Below are 18,688 nucleotides of genomic sequence, written 5' to 3' on the forward strand. Positions count from 1 at the left end.
ACAGTCAGCTAATATGTTCTTCCCTTTGCTTAGTGCATTCCACCACTGTACTGTATGTAGATCCAGAGCAGATGCTAATCTCTAAATGTTCACTGAATGTTCCCTCAGTAGTATGCTGTCTGAATTATGGATGGACGCAGAGTCCAGGATGTTAGAGTCCCAGCTAAGGAGGTTTTTCAGTATAGTGTACTGTTAAGTGGTCATCACACTGGCCTGGTTTCTGTCGAGCATCTGGCTGGTGGAATCCCAGTGGCTGGTCTACAGTGATAGACAACTGAAAAAACTGGAAGATCCACTTTTAGGAGACACAAGGAGTTCCCCGTATACTCGCCCCAGTCGTTTCTTCTGTGGGGGAGAGTAGGGAGGTATGCAGTGTGGATTGGAGACCTCAGAAGTATCTAGGCTCAAATAACAGATCAGGATCATGTAGTGACAATAGCAGAAGCCTGTTTAGTGAATAAACTGATGTAGCTTCTTCAAATTGGAAGTGAATGCTGTTAAGAGCAAACTGTGTGTTCTTGGTGGAGAATAACGTCCTGCGTTTAACATTTGATGAATGTGTGTATGTGTGTGTGTGTGTGTGTTTGTGTATGTGTGCGTGTGTGTGTGTGTATATGTGTGTGTGTAATAGGGGTGGGTATTGGCAAGTACTTTGCGATATGATATATCACGATACACGTTACGATTCAAAACATCACGATTCATCATGATATCACAACTGAATCACAATACTTTCTGAAGTGCTAAAGAAAACCTCAAATAATATTTGGCTATATACTTGAAAGAACCATCTTTAGCTAATCCCCATGGGCAACCCCTAATAAAAAAAGAACCACACAATTTGAAATTACTTAGAACTTCTAAATTTAACCTTTTAGAATTCGAGAATTCTCCTGTTGATTATGGAAAATTCTCAGAAAACAGACATAGTACAAAAACCAAAACCAAATTACAATTACAAGTTAACTATGTTTTAAAGAGCACATAGTCCTCTTTAATTTGACAACACATTAATGTAACTTGGAACAATATAATTTGTTTTCTCCCATTAACAGCAGTAGAAAGAACGAACATCTATGTTTTTGCAAAATTAGGTCCGTACAAATTACAGCTAATATGATCATAATAAAGTAAGCACAAGACATGCAAGTTTTTATAAAAGGGAAGGGGGAGTATGTGGCGTACATCTTTTGGCAGATGCTGGACATCATCGCGATCAAGTGACAACGTCGTTAGCGAAGCATTTCGTCTCACTGATGAAACAAACCCGGACAATTAGTTGTCGAGTTAGCAATGGCATTTTCCATATTTGAATAAAATCTGAAGATACAGGAGAAAACAACCCACTAGTCAGCCGGCTACACAGCTACTGCGACGCCTTCCATTACAAGACAGAGCAAGCAACCATTTGAGCTCCACAGCTGATGTGCTTGTCTGTTAAGTTATCACGACAGGGTTGCTGTCATCTAAAAGATATTACCAACATTTCACAGCGTAATGTATGGACAACACAAAACTTATAGTCACAGTTTATTTTTTACCTCGACATCATTATCCCTTTCAAGGACGTTTCTCACCTCGTATCACCAAACAACACAGAAACAATCTCTTCTAACGTAAAATGTCATGGTGCTAGCATTTTGAGTTTTTTTTTTTAAGTCTAAAGACAGCATACCCTTTTCTGGTGTCTTATTAATGACGACGTCCATGGGAATACTGTAACAGGCTTTTTTTTTACATTAAATCATTGTATTGGCACAGCACTAGTGTGTGTGTGGGTGTGTGTGTGTGTCTGCTGTGTGTTTGGGGGCAGGCTCTCTGTCTTTGTACTGCTGCCACCACCCCCTGCTGTGAAGCTCCAGCCAGTCCTGGTTGAAATAGGAAGTGCAGTTACCACTTTGGGCAAGGCCACAGGCTTAAACACATAAACAGATCACGACTGGGTCCAGCCCGCACAAAAGGCAGTGAGAAATGCATGGGAACGCAGTGATGTCAGAGGAATAATCCCCTAACCGTATCTGGGCCACTGTGGCCAGAGCTGGAGAATCCCCAGCCACACGGGGAGCCAGGCTCTGTCACAATGGATGGCTGAGCGGGAGGAACCAACTGAGGAGGGGAAAGAGAGAGCTGAGGAGTCACAACGCCAGTTGGTTGTGGTTCTGACTGACGGACAGAGAGTGGCAGTGCCAAGCAGCAGCGTTGACTTGAATCATTCCAGCTGACACCAGCGTCCTTTGCTTCCCTAGTGAAAAAAAAGGATTTGTCCCCAACCCAGTGACAGCGTTTCCTTAGTACCAACTAGGCCGGCTGTGAATATATCTCTCTAAGTCTGCATCCTAAGTGGCACACTAGCCATATAGCGCACTCATTTAGACCCGGGCCCATAGGGTGGAATTTGGGATGACAAACAAACAAGAATTAATCAGACCAGTCACCCTGCAGTGGATTATATCAAGAAGTCAACCTGCAGTGGATTATATCAAGAAGTCACCCTGCAGTGGATTATATCAAGAAGTCAACCTGCAGTGGATTATATCAAGAAGTCAACCTGCAGGGGATTATATCAAGAAGTCAACCTGCAGGGGATTATATCAAGAAGTCAACCTGCAGTGTATTATATCAAGAAGTCAACCTGCAGTGTATTATATCAAGAAGTCAACCTGCAGTGTATTATATCAAGAAGTCAACCTGCAGTGTATTATATCAAGAAGTCAACCTGCAGGGGATTATATCAAGAAATCAACCTGCAGTGGATTATATCAAGAAGTCAACCTGCAGTGGATTATATCAAGAAGTCAACCTGCAGTGGATTATATCAAGAAGTCAACCTGCAGTGGATTATATCAAGAAGTCAACCTGCAGTGGAACCCTGAGATGAGACACTTGGACTGCCTCTGTCCGTGCTGCAGACCGGAACTCTTCTCCCTCAGCCCGGCCTTGGGTGAAGAAGGAGTGAGATAGATCCATAAGACTCATAATCTTATCAGTTTAGGCCAGAGAGGGAGGAAAGTTTGGCCATTGCATTGTCAGCAACCAGCATACTAAGAACAAAACCTAGGAGAATTTTCAGGAAAGTGCACATTATTGCGTTGATACTGGGAATAGAGAGTTGAAAGCATAATAAATATATTAGATGGAAATGGCTTTCACATTCCTCATTTCCTTGTTGGTTACTCTTCGGGTTAATGATTGACATTTGACTAAAAGCCCTAAAACGTCATCAAGCATGTTTTTGTTTAATGTAAGAACATTTGAAGGACTGAATTAATATGATTTAATGGGAATTTACTAGGGCCTCCAAATTATGTAAAGTTGCTTTCACTATTAATTGTGTGAAATATCCATTTAAAATGCAGAGCATTGAATTACAGTAATATAAGGGTTTGTTTGTAAGAATGGGATCAAAATCTACATCAGAATATCTTTTTAAGTTCTACTACAAAAAACACCAACGGTCACATTTATTAATGCTCCTAATTCTATCAATGTCTGTAGGATATGAAGGCACACACCACATTTATTTTCTTGGAAGCAGAAATATGTCAGATTATCAGATCTATGGAACAACGCGGCAGTAATATTTCAGGAATTTTATACAACTCTACATGGGATGGATTTCAATACAATTTGAATGTTTTAGGCACTCAATATTTTTCTGGGATTAAACCGGGGATTCAAGAATCAGATCAAGGAGTTTGAAACAATCAGTTTGGCTTTTATATATTTTTAAAGTCTGTGCTCCGGACATAGGCAGTTGTTGTTTGGGGAGATTTTAGTATATGACAGTGGAGTTTTCTGCTTTCTAAACCCTTTGACCCAGGGAGTGAAAAGCAGTTCCCTATGAACATATGTCAGTATTATTACCACAGTTTCACTATGGTCTAGTGTTCTTTCCTGGTATGTGTTAATATACCAGCTTACTCTTGCATAATGTTGTTACATTTGCCTGTTATCATTGTTATTGACATTTTGCTATTGTTCGCCATTGCTATTGACATAATTTCAAGGATTAAATGAAAACATTGCAACTAGGACTAATTCATTTGTCAGGGCAACCATATCTCTCAGGAATTACATTATTATACAGCTAACTAGTGAACTGGGATTACGTTCAGTATGAACATATTATATCAGCAGTTCTATTACGTTCAATACAAACATATCCCAGTGCTATTGGTCCTTAGTGACTCGCTATTATGTTGGTCCTCAACATAATGAATTCAAAATGAAAAACCCCTTGTTATAAAAATGTTTACGGTTAAAGTTAACTTAGGGTTAGGCATGATTCTGATGGTTACGGTTATGCATTATTCTGATGGTTCTGGGGTTAGGGTTAGAAATACTCTTTAGGTTAGCCATCACATCACTGAGGTTAGGGTTAAGATCAAGGTTAAGGATGAGGCTACAAAACCAGGAAATGCCTGTCTAAACAACACTATTCCACAACAACAAAAAATATATTGTCTCTCGATGGCCTGAAAGTCGGTTGCAGTTGTTATTGAATGTAATAGCACTGGGAATATGTCGTTATTGAATGTAATAGCACCGGGAATATGTCGTTATTGAATGTAACAGCACTGGGAATATGTCGTTATTGAATGTAATAGCACTGGGAATATGTCGTTATTGAATGTAATAGCACTGGGAATATGTCGTTATTGAATGTAATAGCACTGGGAATATGTCGTTATTGAATGTAATAGCACTGGGAATATGTCGTTATTGAAAGTAATAGCACTGGGAATATGTCGTTATTGAATGTAATAGCACTGGGAATATGTCGTTATTGAAAGTAATAGCACTGGGAATATGTCGTTATTGAATGTAATAGCACTGGGAATATGTCGTTATTGAAAGTAATAGCACTACTGATATGTTCATACTGAGCCCTGTCAAGGTTTACAATTCAGTTAAATTTTTATGTAATTCTGGCGATGCTGAGTTGTGACAGGGTGATCCAAACTTTTTCATGATAAAATTATTGGTGTTCTAGGGACAAGGACATGTGACTTATTCCTACATTGTGCATATTGAAGGCATTCTTAATCTTAATCTAGCATTACAGATGAAAGTCTAGGATCAGATCAAGGAGCTGGCACAATCAGTTTGGCTTGTACAAATGTAATAATGTCTGTGCTGCAATGGGTTGCCAAATGGTTCACTTATTCTCATTACGACTGCATCTTTGCCACCACGAGTCTGACCCTGGTCATGGCAAAGACAGTGCCTGATATGGTTGCCTGGTCTTATTTCGCTCTAGCAAGTTTTGATGAAAGGTTTTGTGCCTATAAGCTCGTTTGCGGTTGTGCTCTTCTCCAAGCTCATAAATTCTTGTAAATACTTCCAGGTTGATTCTCAGTCTTTGTCTCCCCTTGAACCAGCAGAGATTATGCAGTCCGGAAATGATGTTATCGTGAATTGGACGTCACTATATTCTGGTGGCGCTAAAAATGTCAGTAAGTGCATCAGCCATCGGCTGTTGTTGCAAATGACAGTTTTCTGCTTGCCAAACCCTATGACATCATCTCATCAGAAAAGAGAGGCATTTATTTAAGCAACGGATATGTGACATTTACTGATTCTGTGCTCAAAGGTCAAAGTCAGAGACTGAAAGCTGACTGACAAAGCATGTTCTATGAAGAGAAGCCATACTGTATTATTATCTTATGTTTCACTGTGGGCTGGTGTTCCCATCTGTGCTCAAACTATTGGGTTCTTTTATAATTTTAGGAATTTTGCTTATAAAAATGGTTATGATCAGTGACATTAGGGCCATGACTCAAGTGTATAGTAAGAACACTTGTGTTCTCCTCCCACTTATTTACCCCATCAGACTAACGTGGTATTGAGTAATGGCATCCCCTGCAGTTTGACGAGCTATTCCTACCGCCTAAGTGGTTATGCATTAGGCCTAATTGCCTAAAGTCACATAAGCTTTCTTGGGTCAAGTGTGTGACTGACGGAAAGCCCACCGTTCACCTCAATTTGGTAGAAATTGGGGCAGTTGGGTCTGAGAACAAGGAATGGTGAAGGATTATCCACAGTTCCCGAATTAGATTGTGGGGGACCAAAAATATAAATTGGATAATTTGTAAAAATAAAATGACTTGTGAATTTTTTCTCTCATGTTCACTCTGTGCACTGTATACTTCACTATTTGAGGTGAAGTGTGGTGTTCCAAAGCAATAAAAAATATTAATATCTGCAAAGCTCTTTTTAAATCCCCCATAAAAAAGAGAAAATTGCATTGTGTTTAATCTTTCTGGAACGTTCGGCAGCCACTTCAATGTTTTGGACAGTTGTTCAGTTAATACAGCAAAGTGCCTTAGTGTCTACATGTGGTACTTCCAGTAAATTAATGAGGCAGTATTGGCCGTGTGGGAGTAATGTCAGATTTCACATAGTCCAAGACTAGCTGGAGTTAAAGACCAGCTCAGTCCAAATGATGTGCCACCCACAGGCCTTCGGGGACCTCCTGTGAGCATCTACGTCCTCCAATCCTTATTGTTCCATGTATCATGATGAAATCTCGTTATTGTGCAATGGCTAAGAGCTTTTGTCTGCGGCCCAGTCCCACACACATAGATGTACCGCACCTGTGAATCATCACTCAGTCATGCTCTGAGTTGAATCTATTGCATGCTCATCCACAGACAATCAGACAGACAGACAGACAGACAGGTCCGTGAGGTAATTGAGTATCCCAAATGTGGCAGCAGACAAGCTTGGGTTAAAGATAATGGATTCTGGGATTAATTAGTGTCTATCACAAGGAGGTTCCTCTGCATCCAGTATGTCTGGAGAGCCAAGGGAAAATAGTTAGAAACCATTCACTTTTTAATTGAGACTACCTCGTAACACGCTATTGGGGAATAATGGCTTAACTATAAAAAGCAAAAGGACTAACATATTTAACCTACTAGGGACTAAGAGGGTGAGAATCATCCTGATTAAGCCACTTGGAGGTTTTTGTTTTTTTATTGAGAAAAGCACAAGTGTCTCTTTTCACTTGGAGGGTTTTTGATTTGATGTCCGGGGCTTGTGGAATATTCCTTATGGGGGAGGGGAGTGTCTGGGAGGAGGTGATAGAGTCATCCTGTATAATTTCCTTAGTGTGTGTGTCTGTGTGCAGTGGATTAGAGACGGGAGGCTAGAGAGCGAAAGACAGAGACAGCGCTTCAGCAGAGGTGAGGCTATGCCATCCATCCCACCCGCTCTCTCTGCTAGCTTTCAGGGGAGCGTACCGGTCACTATTCATGTTCTCTGTTCTTCTCTCTCATACATGGGTTTATATAACATCAGTGGACTACCCCACGACTCATCTTCTCTGCATTTTATTTCACTGAATGAGTCTTCCTGTAGCCCGGGCCCTAGAGCTGGACTGATTGCAGGTGTAACATTTCATTCTTCATTCTGGATTTTGTTAGGTTTATGTGATTAGCTGATTACACTTTGCTAAAGGGTCGAAGGAACTACAGGCAAATTCTTCCTTCAAAGAACACATTGCTGTCTGGCTCAGTTGTAGGACTCGAAAGCTTCCTGATGTTGAATATTTCAGAGCAAGTCGCTGGACTCTTCTGCTGACGTCACATATTAACATTTGGAAAATGTATGTTGAGGATTGGCCACAGAATCGTTGTGTTGCCCAGTTCCCTAAATGTAGAAACCTGACTGCTTTCTCAGATTCATAGCCCACCATCAGCTTTGACCAGTCATGCTGGTAAAACAGTCCCCCTCCAGGCTATGAAAATCCCCAGTAGAGCTACCCATTCTCCCTGAGTCAGTGTCTGTCCTCTTAGTCATCCAGCAGTGACTGAGAAACATATTGATCCTGAAATCAAACAGCGCTTTCCCTTGGGCCCTTGAGGGCCAGATTTCTGAATGATCTTCTCCAGATGTTCAGTAAACACCCAACATAACTCTATAATAAACTCCCCTACTGAATAAATAGCCATTCTCTGTCAGACAGAACTCCTGCTTAACCATATCAAAGTGCAGTGCAACTCTTGTAGCTGGTGGAAATTTGGGATTTTGGATATAATATGTTGTGAAGTTATTTAGCCAAAAACAACTAGTTAAGTTGCCATATTGTTTATGGTACAATAAACATACCCAGTAAGATATCTAAAAGTACAGTGGCCCCCAAAATCATTGTATTTGGAATGTGTTATAAGGTTGTTTATCAGCTTTATCTTACACTCAAAATATGAGAGAAATTTTAAAATTATTTCAGGTAAACTTGTTCAAAGATGTTCTCAAATACTTGACGATTATTGGCACCCCTGCATTTAATACTTTGTGTCAACTCCCTGTCCAAAGGTAACTGCAATGAGTCTTCTAAAATGTTTGATGAAGTGGGAGAATGCATAGCAAAGTATTGTAAATTACTCAGAAACACGGAATGAAGTATAGTAAAAGAATATTCCAATTGATTCTTTGTTCAAGTTCATCTCAGTCATTAGTAACTCTTAAGTGGTCATCCATGACTTTTACTAGAAATATGAGGTGACACACATGCCAAACACCCGTAGTCCCAATCAACATTGGGAATGTCAGAGAACGCAAATGCAATGAGACAAGAGGTTGTTGACCTTCATGAATATGCAGTGGCTGTTATAAGATAATACTAGCTGAAAATACCTGTCAACTGTATTATTATAGTTAAATTAATTGGAAGATTATTTTATTATGTTTAGTTCACAGAAGGTTCAGTGGGGGCCACAATAATTATTTTTCATGGCCTTTTTTGCTCATCTTTACCAACGGGACCAGTCGTTCTGGTGGCAACTGTAATTGATGAAGTATGCACATTAATTAGCAAAAGTTGGTTAAATGCTTATTAAGCTGTATCAGAATCACACATATGTGTTAATGAGTAGAGATAGTTAGGCCTTCTTCTTACCTGTATATTTAAAATGCATCCAATAACCACAATTGTTCATTAATAAATCTCATCAAGGAAATCATCTGAAAATATGCAATTCATCGTCAGGTAAGTTGGAGGCTGGCAGAAATGTGTCCTGCTATGTGTCTGCAAACTCATTTTGGTTTGTGCCTTCCAGGGTGGTCGGATTTTAAAAAGCCAATATCACGCCAACCACTTTGACTTTCAGCAAAAGAAACATCACTTTTTTTATATAGCAAGTCAGAAGGGACGAAGTAACCAGAATTAGTTTGTGAAACAACAGAGCCACAAATCACTTGTGTACAGATGATGAAGTGCTGCCTGTAGCCTGGAATCAAACCTAAGACGTGCGAGCCCATTATCATCTTCTAACTTCTAACATTCAGCACAACAATCCCCAGCAGCTGCTATTTGCTTCTGTTCAGATTTTTTCTGCTTTTAAACAGCTCAGACTACCACATTGCTTTCCCACTGCCTCCTTTCTCCTCGCCAGCTAATAGTCTAAAATTACATTTTAATTAACTTTGAATATTACCCACCTTATGCTTTCCCGAGGCTGTTACTAAGCTGTTCTTTAAACCGCCACCGCCAAGGGAGTTTTAATTTCAAACACTTCCCACCAACCGACAAACCGAAGCCTCTGTGTGATGTTACATTCACTCCAATTGTAACGTAACACAGAAGGTAGCATAGGGTAGGGGATAAGTGTTACATGAAGGCCATACTGACACAGTCTAAAGTAGAAGGTCAGAAGAAAACAGTGGATGAATCTCCTTCCGCTTCCCGCCGCTTGCCATCTTCTGACATGGCGCGGCGCGAGCCTACATTACTACTGCCTGCAAAGTCTAGCACACATTCGCTTTAAAACACAAGCCCGATCTGTTCACCTTACGTCACTGTCCTCCATTCATTCCTGTGCCAGAGCAGACCTTCCATCTCCAAGTGAAATTCAATCCGTGTCCCTTCAAATCTGAACATATTGCATTATCCACCCGCAGTCATTTGTTCCCCCGAGCCCCTTAGGCAGTGCCATACATCAAGGGCCCGACTGCTCTGCTCTACTCAGATCCACGGCAGCTCCTCGGCTGCATTTTCCCATTGTGTCACTGGTTTAATATTCCCCAGCTTATTCCCTGGTCCTGGCGAATCGGGCTGGCACTACGACGGGGAAGAAGAGAAACGAAGCTGCCTCATCACATGGGGTAATAGATAGAGGCTCATAAATAATCCCAACCAATCATATAATACCAAGGCTAGGGAAAGGAAGTACCAATAAGGGCTGTAAGTGGCTCACAATAATATTAACCCAGGCTTCATATGCATTCTGACAGCCACGTAACTCTCATTTGTAAAAAGAAGGAGACAGGAAGTTCACTTTCCGTCTCATCAAATGTGATTATACGTTACGTGTGTGAGCATGGATGCTGTGTGTGGTCCAAGCATGACATGAGAAGGCGGCTGGAAGTTTTGGGGTTCTGTGCGGAGTTCAGAAGCGTATTTGTGCTTTAGATTTCATTTTTTTTGTTCACATGATGTCAGAAAGGGGAGACTGGGTTAAGTGGGATATTGAATTGGTGTGTTACCAAGAAGTGTATTGTTTATTTGGGGTTTGGGTACCTCCTTTAACACCTTTTTTGTAAATGTATTTTTATTTTGTTTTATTAGTTTGTGTTTGTCTTACTGTAATTTGGTCAAAGGAAAGCAGTACGTTCCAAAATGGTCAATCAACAGCGAATCAATTCCAAAAATTTATTCAGTAGGCAAATTGCAAATGCATCAGTCAAATTCAACAAATCCAGTTAGTGATATGTTGACAACACAATTAAGAGTAACTGTGTCAAATTGATGATATTTTAAAAACATGGGGAAACTACAGGCAAGTGAATCCTTACTATGCAGTGTTAGCGTATTTGCTAATGCTAATTGAATGTACTTGTGAACCATTAGTTCTATTGATCCAGGGTTATATAGTGTTTGAACTATTATTGAGCAATTGTGACCAACAGTGATCTGTATTTTTAATCATGATATTTTATTTAAAGTGACAACACTGAAATACTTTATATTATTACTGTCGAACTATATCCATTTAAAAAAGAAAATCATTGTTTTACAAAATGTTTCACTGATGTTTCATTCTCTGGTTTGAATGCTTTCAAAACAGAGAATGTACAAGGTGGGGCAGGCGTGGCTGAACGATTCTGTTGTCAGGTGCATATTGTATATAGTGATGTTCTGCCTATACATCACTGTTCACAAGATCCAGCGACTGGTTACACTCATCATTTCCAGTGCCAGATAAAGGGGTCATGGTTCGGAAGTGACTGTCAGACCATCTGGCAGTGTTAACAACAGAGCCGATGGCTATCTTGCTTGCCTTGCAGTGAGTGGAAGAAGTCAGGCTAGATAGAGTGGCCATAAGCTGGAACTCGAGGTTTGGTTCTGGAAAGCTTATTGTCCTTTACTTATTGCAGTTTAAACAAAAGGAAAGCAGACACCCATACAGAACCTCTGAGACGTGGCGGGACCTCAAATGAGACTCTGTCTTTAAGAACATTTTGTCATGGTGCTGTAGCCGGCCCAGGGTTGATCATTAATGTAGACAGTAGAGAAGACGGATGTCAGTGGGGAAGAAGGGTCAGTAGATTCTGTCGTTATTTGTTGATATGGCCTGTACATATCGAAAATGGATTCTTCGCCGTACAGCTATACTTGGATTTTAACGTTTAAGTTGTCAAGGGACAATTTACTGCAGGTGTTTTTACAGAAGCCTTGGTTTAGGCTTTTTTCTTTGCATGGAGAGATTTTTGACATCCCAATTTATTTTGTGTAAACATTTGTGAACCAGAAGCTGATTAAGTTTGTTTACATTTCCTGTTTGATTTTTCTATCTTTTCACTGCTCCCGCAGTTTTGCAAACAAAAAGGTTTTGAAAATAAACTTCCTTTGGCCTTTAGATTTATTAAACGTTTCCTTGTGAAAAAGAGAGGAAAACATTATGGACTATTTGACATTTCGCAACGCTCCATATTTCCATGATCTGCATTGTTGTCTTGTATTATGTTAATGGTGGTTTTACATATGATGTGAACATGCAGGCTATGGAAAATGGGGAATTGGCCATTTGGGATGTAGGTCTGCGAGTCGCTCACTGCACTGCATTCTTCAGTCAAATTATTACATTACCACATTGCCCAAATGTAGGCCATACTGCTCTATTCTGTATTGTACAGCACAGCACACTGTAAGGTTCTCAGCTGGATTAAACTGTAATGTACTGTGTTTTTGTGAATTTGGATTCATAAGATAAAGGTTTTAAATTGATTGAATACAGTACAACCTATGGGGGCCTACACTACTTTTAAAGTGCATGTTGTGCAATAGAAAGTAATGTGACGCTGACAGTTGTAGGACAGTTGCTTGTTACATCAAAAATTTTCAGTAATATGTGGACTATTATGAACAAATAGCATTTTCCTTTCCATGTTGTTCAGTTATAGCAAGTGCAGGAATATGACTGAACAGAGTGTGAAATGATTATCAAGCTGCAAGTAGTTTTAGAATAGACATGTAAAATGCACAGCTATCGGCCATTAGAAGTTATAAATGTGCACTGTTAATATGGGTCAGGCCCGACCCCTAGTTGGGCTAGAAACAAGCAGTTTTCCCTATTCTCACACAAGTAATGGTGACGCTAATGAATCGGCAGTCTTTTCTCTAGGGCACTAGAAAACAACAGCACAGTAGAACAATAATTATTAGAACAATAACTATTGTCTAGAAGATTTATTTCCTGGATGCTCCCAAAATAAATCTGGTTAATACAAATGCCTGTGATTGCAAAACCCTGTGACAACAAATCCCTGTGACTACAAACTCCCTGTTACAACAAATCCATGTGACTGTAAACCCCTTGTGACAAAAAAAACAACCTGTGACTACAACCCCCTGTGACCACATACCCCTTGTGAAAACAGACCCCTTATATGACAACAAATGCCTGCTGACAACAAACGTCTGTGACATCAAATGCCTTTGCCAACCAATCCCAGTCTGCCCTATTCTACACTGTCAGTCTGTACTGTCTAATGCACTTAGTGAACCCAGGTGTATGTGTGTGTGTGTGTGTGTGTGTGTGTTTGGGTTTTAGATTGCTACAAACATTGGTGTACATTGAGGGAGATTGGGAATAGCAAGAATCACAGCACACACCATAAGTTTGGCTCATCTGGGAAATCAACACTGCATTCAAAGTCATTATATCCTCTTTTTGCTGGCAGTTTATGAGTTTCTGTTATAGTCTCATCAAAGATAACATCTAATGATCAAAGCCAATGATGCTTGTCTGTGTGAATAACGATGTTGCAGGAACAGCTTGTGCTGCCTTACATCCTAGGGCTTGGGGAGCTGGCGATGTGTAATCAGGAAAATGTTCTTTTTAGACCTTGGGCAAAGTTGGGGCTTATCTCAAATTGTACTTACGGCTCATGGCACAAAGGGCTGTGGAATCTGGCTGAAGAAGCCATTTTCTAATTTATCTATAGTATAGTTGTCTGCACCACTGATTTGTACTGCAGCGCGCCGAATGAGTGCCACAGAATGTGTGTCGGTGTGACTAGCTACAACTCCTGGATATCTGGCTGCACAACTTGCTCGTTGTGACCGTTGTGTGATCTGAAATTAAAATAAATGTAATTGAATTTCGAATTTAAAAAAATGACAAATTGACAGGGAACTGTTCCACCAGGCACCTTTAATAACGACACAACCCTTCCTGTTTGCTTCTGTCTTTTCCAGTGAGCTGTATCGGTGTGGGGACAGCATCAACGGATTCCAATGCCTTCCAGGCACCAGTCTAAGATGGGGAATTGAAGAGGGTGAGTAGGATTACTAACAGTTGATCAAGTGTTTTCCTTAGCATTAATTGACCTGCCTATGGAAATCCATATGTGTTGACCTGGGCCAGGCCAGACCAGGCTAGATACATATAGCGTGACACAAGGCCATTGATGCCAGTCAGTCAAACACTCCCACAGCCACACACCTACTCTCTCCCAGATATGTACTGTGATTATTATCTGTAGAGGGGAAGAGGGGTGATGAAAGGCCGTGACATGGACCTATTTGGTCTTGAAGCAGAAATCAGGACTGCGCCTGTTTAGTGCGCTGATTTCGCCCCGGCTGTTATACAGAGCCTCTGCACCTCACTTGGCTCCTGTTGCATTGACGGTAGCTGGAGGTTTAGGGCAACATTTCAAAATTGTCTGTGACAGATAGAGATGAGGCCAGAGCAAACAGGCGGATGGCTGACCTGGCTGTCTGGGCTGTCAGATTGGCCCATTGTGACGCCCGGGAGTTAAAGACAACAGGCAGACAATGGGAGCAAAGTGACATGCAGACAGCCACGGCAGTCCTGGAACACCTGGTCAGAATATCTGCTTAGGGGACAGAGCTCCATTCGGGATGTAGCCAGGGGACGGCAGCCATGGTGAATGCAGGTGACTTAACGCTGCACGTGTCTCAACAATCACGTGCACTATTGAAATCTCCACCAACGGCCAGAAAATGCCAAGTATGTTCTGATGTTATGAATGGAAAGCCGGCAGCTGAACGGAAAATAAAATAGCTTTGTTTGGAATGGGGCTCACGATGCCCCAGGATTTGCAACAAACCAAACTGAGAATAGATCTGCAACAACATGGAGTAACATGGAGTAAAGAGACAGGCTTTGAGCTCTTACGCACTGACACTGACATAATGAGCTGGAGAGCAAAGTGGAGAGAAGCAAGGAAGACATGAGGATAGTCTGCTCAAAGGCTGTCTGATCAGGACCACATCAGGACAACATTCTCTATTCAGTTTGAAGACCACAGTGTAGAAGACACATAACCCAATATCAGAGGGCCTTTTGCACTCTCATAAGATTCACTCTCAATGCTTTTACCAGCTGTTAACATCCATGATTTGGATGTTGCCTTGTGTTGGTTCATCCCCATGGGATTTTCACAGCTGACCCTTGAAATTTGAAAGGCACATTTGTATCTGAAATCTGCCTAAGCAATTAGGGCAACTTATCTTTTCTGTGGCTAACAACATGAAAGAAGAAGAAAAAAAACTTCCTTCAAGCATTTTCAGCTTGGATGTTTTTCTTTTAAGTGCACCAGAAGGTAAGGCATGTGGTGAAAAATGCACTCCCTTGGAATCTGCGCCTGATTCGCCCCTGGCCAAAATGCAGCTCATAAAAGGTTATGATAAATTGTGTATATTTTTATTTTAGTGTTTTATGTATTTTAGGGAGGAGCAACGATCTGATGCTGTAGTAGATAGTGGATGAGAAGCAAGCATGAAAAATATGTATTATTAGATTATGCACTGTGGAAGTCTAGCGGTTTGGGTTCTGGTAGGATGTTATTTGCATTAGACATAGGTATAGCACCATGAGGAGTGTGTGTGGAAGCATGAAATTGCACCTCGCCTCTAATGTTCTAAAACTGTACTCAGTTATTTTAACTTCAAAATGCCAAACTGGAAAAAACAATCACAAACGTATTGCTTTGATGATTTGGTGCCAAGATTAAGATCACTGTATTTTGTTCAGTTGTATGCCATGGATTTGGGTTAATTGTCTTCCTGAATGGCGATATGGCAGGGAATGATATCTATGATTTACTACCAGCCGCTCTCCGGCTGCTGGCTCGTCTCTCACCGGACGTTGGTATTAAATCAGCAACCCAGCTGGTTGCTGGCCCTCCTCGCCATTTGCTGCTTTACCTGCCGCCCCAAACTAAATGTTACAGTGCAATTCTGCTTCATAACTGTTGCTGCTCACTTGACATCCATTCACTCTGTCGTAGTAGTCAATATTTTAGAGTTGAAAGCAGCTAATAGAATACATTAAGAGCGCCATGCAAAGGGCTATGTTCGTGTTGGCTCTCTGCCTTTGATCAGCGCAGATGAAAGCCTAGACACCTGTGACTGAGGTGGCGTGCATGTGCTCCAATTCCATTGTCTCTCACCAGAGATCAGCAGGAAGACAAGGATGACAATCAGGTACCCAGGTAAGGAACTTGGCCTCATTTTACGACTGTGGTGTAAAAGCGATGAAGACTGCTAAGAGATGCCAGGTATTTGTTAGCACCCGTATTTTCTACATTCTGTGAACACGTGGTGCATTTGTTTTGGACAGAGTTGTGTTGTTCCTGGCGAAAAGTAGTGCTAGACTAAAGGGATCAGGTTTAGAACACAACCTTTGTGGTTGGGGGGTGAATAGGATGAATGATCTTTCACTTAAATGGGAAGGATGATCTACTTTGGCTTTTCAGAATTATATATTCATGAAAAAGATACATTATCAGTGCATGAGTATGTTCCAAATATCAATCTCATGAATAGCTGAATTGTATCTGTTTATGGCGAGAACTGTTGTGGTGGACATTGGTCTAGGAGTGGGTTCCCTTTCAGTCTGTCACTTCTGTATGGTCAATTATGGGGAATGCGCTTGCCCCGCGTGCACAGCCAAAATGACCTAGTCTGTCATGTGCATGTGTAAGGCCAATGGAGGGCGCAATTTCTGGTCATTTAATCACAGCTTGGCAGTCAACACACGCCTATGCTCCTGTGCTCGTCATTGCACTGGACGTAAGTCTTACTCACAAAAGTTGTGATTTTCAGGGACAGAGAATCTCCACTTAAGGAAAATCACAGAGCCGGACGATGTCGCAGAAAGCTGTTTCAGCAAAGTGTCGTACTAGGTTCCAAGCGGAAGTGTCCAGGTTCCAAGCGGACTCTGCGTTACATAACATGTCCTTTGTCATGCTGCTATGACAATCGTCTGCCACGTTTCTTCACAGAGCTGTCAAAGCCAATAATTGGCTAGGTTACCTCCAGAGCAGACGCTTGTTATGGGTCCGTCAGTTTGTTGATTTTCTGATTTCATGGACGAGATTAAGACTTCCCGGGTTTGCCTTGCCTCCACTAAGCGTGGGAGGCATATTCCTTAAATGGTTTGGCTGCCGGTTCGATTGCTTCCGGTTGACTAGTGACTAGCTTGCTTCTTATAGTCAGTGGACATACTGAGGCTTGTCACAGGACATTGTATCCCATTCTCTGTATCCCAATCTCTGTGTGTGCAAATTCAATATTCTTATTCTGCCAGCTACTACATTCAATAGACCCCAACTGTGTCAGTTAACCCCGAGTACAGGAATTCTATAGGATTTCACTTAAAGGCTTTACACTTTTCTTGTCTTTTATAAACTCTCCCCATCTTATACAGTATCTCACAAAAGTGAGTACACCCCTCACATTTTTGGGTGTCAAGGCTTCATTGGTACTGTTCAAAGAGATCACTGTGTAATATTTTAGTGCTGTGGTAGTCTGGGCATTAACCTTACACCTTAATACTTACCATACTTATTCCGCATTGCCCTAGGGAACCGCTATTCCAAGCGCCATCTTGTTCAGTGTTTTATGCCTGGCCATCTTAGGATGGGACTGTATAAATCCAAAATGTCTTGCACCAAAGAGACTGATTAATAGGGAATTTCAGGTATGTCTGTAACCATGGTTCCCTGAAGGGGGGAACAAGGTAGAACCCGTCGATGGCCTCGCGCTACAATGGCAGCATGAGGCCCGGGTCAGGTAGACGTGGCCTCCTGGCTGACTCAATCCCTCATTGACCTTGAAAAACAGGATTGGATAGTGAGTTAGGTTGTGCACCTGGCCAGGACATGGACCTCATGATTGAATTGTTCCTCTCTCCTTCCTTCAGGGAACCAGGTTAATAGACGTAATCTAACGTTTATTTTCCTCCCAATCCTCCGTAATGTTCATAAACAATTATCTTTTTGTTCTTACAGAAACGTTAAAGGGCAAAAGGGGTTTGTCCCATGTCAGAGAGATTACAGTGCATGTCAACAGACTGCTGCTAAACAGTCCCTTCTACCGAGTTGAACGTTATTTGGCGAATGGATTAATCCCAACCCCAGGCGCGTATATGGATGCAAAGCAAAATAAGCATGTGACATTGAGACCAGGGCTGTGTTACAGCACTGCTACAGAGCCACCATGGTTCGTTCCTAGCGTGGAGTCATGAAAACCAAGTTTCTCTGCAGTGAGGAGATAGGGATGTGTAGAGCCCCCCTGCAGTGCTCTGAACAAGGGGATAAAACTGGAGGAGTGGATCGTCATGGATCCACAGGGAACAAACAGGCCGGTCGATTAATTATGTTTGCCACACTAATTCCTGTATGTCATTCAGATTTTCCTCAGACTTTGAAGGTCCTCTTCCCCGGTCAAGGAGGAGTCGATGCTCGAGTCTGTGACTGTGTGCGTGAGTGTGTGTGTGTGTGTGTGTGTGTGTATGCGCAAGTTCCTTTGGTAGCAGTAATTAACAGAAAGGATGCTGCTCAGAGGTCAGATTAACTCCGAAGACTAAAAACCAGAGCTAACCCCCCCAACCCAGCTCCGTTTCTCTTCTCTTCCTTCACCCGGAGTGATTTCACATTTCCATGCATGTGTCCTTATATAAATGTGCCTCTAAGTGAATCCCCCCTCCACACACCACCCTCTCTTTTTCTCTGTTTTTAATAACATTAAGCTTTTACACAAAAGGCCAGTGAAATGTATAGGCTATGTTATGTTATGTTAATCATCTTTTATTGGCTGTACCTAGCCAGAGAATGTTAATATAATGACCGCGTATATAAAATATGTCTGGGTTCAATATACATTTGAATGTGGTACAAGTATGTTACCTTTATTTTGCCTTTTTGTTTGATCATA

General features: G+C 41.4%; 1 protein-coding gene across 5 annotated transcripts in view; it reads left to right on the top strand.

Annotated features, from left to right (window-relative positions):
- Nucleotides 1-18,688, top strand: part of dlgap1a (discs, large (Drosophila) homolog-associated protein 1a) — an 87,827-nt gene that overhangs the window by 18,665 nt on the left and 50,474 nt on the right. For all 5 annotated transcript variants that reach the window (XM_020042051.3, XM_010894026.5, XM_020042063.3 and 2 more), the window contains exon 2: nt 13,703-13,782. The gene's annotated coding sequence lies outside the window, so the exon portion shown is untranslated. The remainder of the gene's footprint in view (nt 1-13,702; nt 13,783-18,688) is intronic.

This window comes from Esox lucius, chromosome 3 (assembly GCF_011004845.1).
Source record: "Esox lucius isolate fEsoLuc1 chromosome 3, fEsoLuc1.pri, whole genome shotgun sequence".
NCBI classification, from domain to species: domain Eukaryota; kingdom Metazoa; phylum Chordata; class Actinopteri; order Esociformes; family Esocidae; genus Esox; species Esox lucius.